Here is a 5,583-nt window from a genome sequence, read left to right as displayed (position 1 = left end):
TTTTCGTGTTTGTTAGCCATCTGTATGTCTTCTTTGGAGAAATGTCTGTTTAGTTCTTTGGCCCAGTTTTTGGTTGGGTTGTTTGTTTTCCTGGTGTTTACCTGCTTATATATTTTTGAGGTTAATACTTTGTCAGTTGCTTCATTTGGTTATTTTCTCCCATTCTGAAGACTGCCTTTTCACCTTGCTTACAGTTTCCTTCATTGTGCAAAAACTTATTTGGTTTAATTAGGTCCCATTTGTTTAATTTTGATTTTATTTCCATTACTCTGGGAGGTGAGTCATAGAGGATCCTGCTGTGATTTATGTCAGAGTGTTTTGCCTATATTTCCTCTAGGAGTTTTATAGTTTCTAGTCTATTTTGAGGTGGGTTTTTTTGTGTGTGTGTGGTATAAGAAAGTGCTATAGTTTCATTCTTTTACAAGTGGTTGACCAGTTTTCCCAGCACCTCTTTTTAAAGAGATTGTCTTTTCTCCATTGTATAGTCTTGTCTCCTTGTCAAAGATAAAGTATCCATAGGTGCCTGGATTTATCTCTGGATTTTCAAGTTTATTCGATTGATTGGTATTTCTGTCTTTGTGCCAGTATTGTACTGTTTTGATGAAGGTTGCTGTGTAGTATAGTCTGAAGTCAGGCAGGTTGATGCCTCCAGTTCCATTCTTCTTCTTCAAGATTACTTTGGCTATTGGAGGCTTTTTGTATTTCCATACAAACTGTGAAATTATTTGTTCTAGTCCTGTGAAAAATATTATTCATAGCTTGATAGGGATTACTTGAACCTATAGATTGCTTTGGTTGGTATACTCATTTTCACAATATTGTCATGAACATGATATATTTCACCACCTATTTGTGTAATCTTTGATTTCTTTCATCAGTATTTTATAATTTTCTATATATAGGTCTTTTGTTTCTTTAGGTAGATATATTCCTAAGTATTTTATTTTTTTCATTGCAATGGTGAATGGAATTGTTTCCTTAATTTCTCTTTCTGTTTTCTCATTGTTAGTGTATAGGAATGCAAGGGATTTCTGTGTGTTAATTTTATATCCTGCAACTTTACTATATTCATTAATTAGCTCTAGTAATTTTCTGGTGGTATCTTTATGATTTTCAGTGTTGAGGATCATGTCATCTGCAGACAATGAGAGTTTTAATTCTTCTTTCCGATCTGGATTATTTTTATCTCTTTTCCTTTTCTGATGGCTGTGGATAAAACTTCAAAAAATTGTTGAATGGTAGTGGTGAGTGTGGGCATCCTTTTCTTGTTCCTGACTTTAGGGAAAATGCTTTCAATTTTTCACCATTGAGGATAATGTTTGCTGTGGGTTTATCATATATGGCTTTTATTATGTTGAGGTATGTTCCTTCTATGCCTGCTTTCTGGAGGGTTTTTTTTTTTAATCATAAATGACTGCTGCATTTTGTCAAAGGCTTTTTCTGCATCTATTGAGATAATCATATGGTTTTTATCTTTCAATTTGTTAATGCAGTATATCACATTGATTGATTTGTGAATATTGAAAAATCCTTGCATCCCTGGAATAAAGCCCACTTGGTCATGATGTGTGATCTTTTTAATATGTTGTTGGAATCTGTTTGCTAAAATTTTGTTGAGAATTTTTTAATATGTTCATCAGTGTTATTGGCCTGTAGTTTTCTTTTTTTGTGTGGCATCTTTGTCTGATTTTGGTATTACGGTAATGGTGGCCTCATAGAATCAGTTTGGCAGTTTACTTTCCACTGCAATTTTTTGGAAGAGTTTGAGTAGGATAGCTGTTAGCTCTTCTGTAAATTTTTGGTAGAATTCAGCTGTGAAGCTGCCTGGTCCTGGACTTTTGTTTGTTGGAAGATTTTTGATAATGGTTTTAATTTCCATGCTTGTGATGGATCTGTTAAGATTTTCTATTTCTTCCTGGTTCAATTTTGGAAGTGATACTTTTCTAAGAATTCATAACATTTCTTCCAAGATGTCCATTTTATTGTCATATAGTTGCTGATAATAGTCTCTTAAAATCCTTTGTATTTCCCTGTTGTCTATAGTGATTTGTCCATTTTTTTAACTTATTTTTTTTTCCATTTATTTTTATTAGTTGGAGGCTAATTACTTTACATCATTACAGTAGTTTTTGTCATACATTGAAATGAATTAGCCATGGATTTACATGTATTCCCCATCCTGATCCCCCCTCCCACCTCCCTCTCCACCCGATCCCTTTGGCTCTTCCCAGTGCACCAGGCTTAAGCACTTGTCTCATGCACCCAACCTGGGCTGGCGATCTGTTTCACCCTAGATAATATACATGTTTCAATGCTGTTCTCTTGAAACATCCCACCCTCGTCTTCTCCCAGAGTCCACAAGCCTGTTCTATACATCTGAGTCTCTTTTTCTGTTTTGCATATAGGGTTATCGTTACCATCTTTCTAAATTCCATATATATGTGTTAGTATACTGTAATCGTGCACCCCAATGTTCATCGCAGCACTGTTTATAATAGCCAGGACATGGAAGCAACCTAGATGCCCATCAGCAGACGAATGGATAAGGAAGCTGTGGTACATATACACCATGGAATATTACTCAGCCATTAAAAAGAATTCATTTGAATCAGTTCTAATGAGATGGATGAAACTGGAGCCCATTATACAGAGCAAAGTAAGCCAGAAAGATAAAGACCATTACAGATTTGTCCATTTTAATTTCTAATTTTGTTGATTTGATGACTTCTCCCTTTTTTTCTTGATGAGTCTGGCTAATGGTTTGTCTATTTTATTTATCTTCTCAAAGAATCAGCTTTTAGAGTTGTTGATTTTTTATACACTCTTTTTTGTTTCTTTTTCATTTATTTGTGCTGTAATTTTTATGATTTCTTTCCTTATACTATCTTTGTAGTTCTTCAATTCTTCTTTTTCTAGTTGATTTAGGTGTAAAGTTAGGTACTCTTGTTTCTTGAGGTAAGCTTGTGTTATTATGAACCTTCCCCTTAGCACTACTTTTACTGAATCCCTTAGATTTTGAGTTGTTGTGTTTTCATTTTCATTTGTTTTACGCATATTTTGATTTATTTCTTTATTTCTTCTTGGATTTGTTGGTTATTCAGAAGCGTGTTATATAGCTTCCATAAGTTTTAATTTCTAATAGTTTTTTCCCACATAGTTGATATCTAATCTTACCACATTGTGATCAGGAAAGATGTTTGAAATGATTTCAGCTTTTTAAAAATATACCAATGCTAGATTTGTGGCCCAGGATCTGATGTATCCTGGAGAAAGTTTTGTGTGCATTTGAGAAAAAGGTGAAATTCATTGTTTTGGGGTGAAATGTCTTATAGATAGAGATATTTTGTCTAACTGGTCCATTGTATTATTTAAAATTTGTGTTTCCTTGCTAATTCTCTGTTTGGTTGATCTATCCATAGGTATGTGTGGGGGTATTAAAGTCTCCCACTACTTTCGTGTCTGGGTTAGCTCACTTTATCTATCTTATGCCTCAGTTATTCTACCTTTGGTTCCCTCCAGAGTTCTTTTCATCAGTTATTGCATTATTCATCATTGTTTGACTCTTTTTTAATTCCTTTTAGGTCCTTGCTAAACATTTTTTTGCACCTTGTCAATCCTTGTCTCCAGTCTATTTTTCTGTTACTCCATTTTGTTTTTAAAATTTTGGATCATTTTTACTCTCATTATTCTGAAGTCTTTTTCAGATAGACTTCCTATCTCCTCCTGTTTTGTTTGGTTTGGTGAGCATTTACCATGTTCCTTTACCTGCTGAATATTTCTCTGCCTTTTCACTTTGTTTACATTGCTGTGTCTGGGGTAACTTTTACATAGCCTATAAGTTTGTGGCTCCTCTTTATTGTGGAGGTTACTCGCTGTGGGTCGGGTTGGACTAGTGACTTGTCAAGGTTTCCTGGTTAGGGGAGCTTGTGGTTGAAGCTGGATCTCTTGTCTCTGGAGTGCAATTAAGTGTCCATTATTGAGTTTTGGGGTGTCTATGGGTTTGTCATGGGTTTGGGCAACCTGTAGTTTACTGGTCAGGGTTGTGTTCCTGAGTTGCTAGAGAATGAGCATGTTTTGTCTTGCTCTGCAACTTGTTGGCTCTTGGGTGGTGCTTCATTTCAGTGTAGGTGTGGAGATTTGGGGATGAACTCTTGTTAATTAATGTTCTGTGGAATCAGGAGTTCTCAGACGTTCTCAAGTTTTGGATTTAAGCCTCCTGCCTCTGGCTTTCAGTCTTATTCTTACAGTGGCCTCAGGACTTCTCCATCCATATAGCACAGATGATAAAACATCTAGGTTTGTGTTGAAACAATTCTCCACAGCAAAAAATACCCAGAGAGGTTCACAGAGTTACATGGAGAAGAGAAGACAAGAAAAGAGGGAGGAAGGAGATAGAGGTGACTGAGAGGAGAAGAATGGGAGTCAAAAGAGGAGAGAGTAATCTAGCCAGTAATCAATTATGTATGTGCTTTCCACAGTCTGAAGTACTGAGAGAGGTTCACAGAGTTAAACAAAGAGAAGAGGGAAGCAGGAGATAGAGGTGACCAGAAGGAGAAGAGACAAATCTAGGCAGTAATCAGTTCCCTAACTGTTCTCCACAGCCCAGAACACCTGAGAGTTTAAGAGAAGGGTCAGAGAGGAGATAGAGGTGACCTGGGAGAGAAAAGGGAGAGTCAGGAGGGGAGAGAGCAATCAAGCCAGTAATCACACCCCTAAGTGAAAATGGATACTGAAGATTAGATTCTTAAAGGTACAAAATTGATAACAAATACCAAAAAGCAAAGATTAAAATCTTGGTTAGGGGTAACACTCTCAATAATCCAATATTAAAAATACAAAGCAAAATCAATCACAAAAATTATAAAATATATATATATATGAAATTTGCTTTAAAAATAGGGTCTTTTTTTGCAAGTAATAGTAGGTTATAAAAATGAAAAAGGAATAAGAAATAACTTAAAAATAAAAAAAATTCAAAAGATAATAATAGTGAAAATATATCTAGGAATTTCTCTGGAGCTCTTGTGGGCAGTATGAGGTCTGCTCAGTTTCAGATAGTTACTTTTTCTATCTTGTACTTCTTCTCAAAGTCTACAGGCCTTCCAATGCTTAGTCAATGTTAACTACTGGGTTTTAATCTGTTGCACCTGTCACTCCCAGAGCAGTTACCTCTTCTTTGTTTATTTTGACTTCTTTTGTTTGCAGTTCTTTTCTGTAGGATAAGTGAGTTAGAGAAGGTGAGGTTTGGAAAACAATCAAGACCAGCCCTTTACAGGAACAGGAGCTTATCTTTACAACCCTTTATAGGAACTTATCTTTAATAAGGTGAGAAGGGGCAGCAGATTAGTGAGCTGCTACACTTACCCAAGAAAAGCATAAGTACATAAGGCATGTATGTAGAAAGCTACTGTTTTAAGGGGGCCTGTTCTTTTCCAAGGTTGTTCTGAGTAATTATCTCTTAAATGGCTGGAGCAAGCAATTGTATCAATTGGCCAGAGGCTGAGACCAGTTGGAAGCTGGAAGGAATCAACCTTAATGTCCATTTTTTTCCCTTTTGGTGAGAGAGTTCTTTGTTTTGCATAG

This window comes from Odocoileus virginianus, unplaced genomic scaffold (assembly GCF_023699985.2).
Source record: "Odocoileus virginianus isolate 20LAN1187 ecotype Illinois unplaced genomic scaffold, Ovbor_1.2 Unplaced_Contig_32, whole genome shotgun sequence".
NCBI classification, from domain to species: Eukaryota; Metazoa; Chordata; class Mammalia; order Artiodactyla; family Cervidae; genus Odocoileus; species Odocoileus virginianus.
This window is presented reverse-complemented; position numbering follows the sequence as displayed.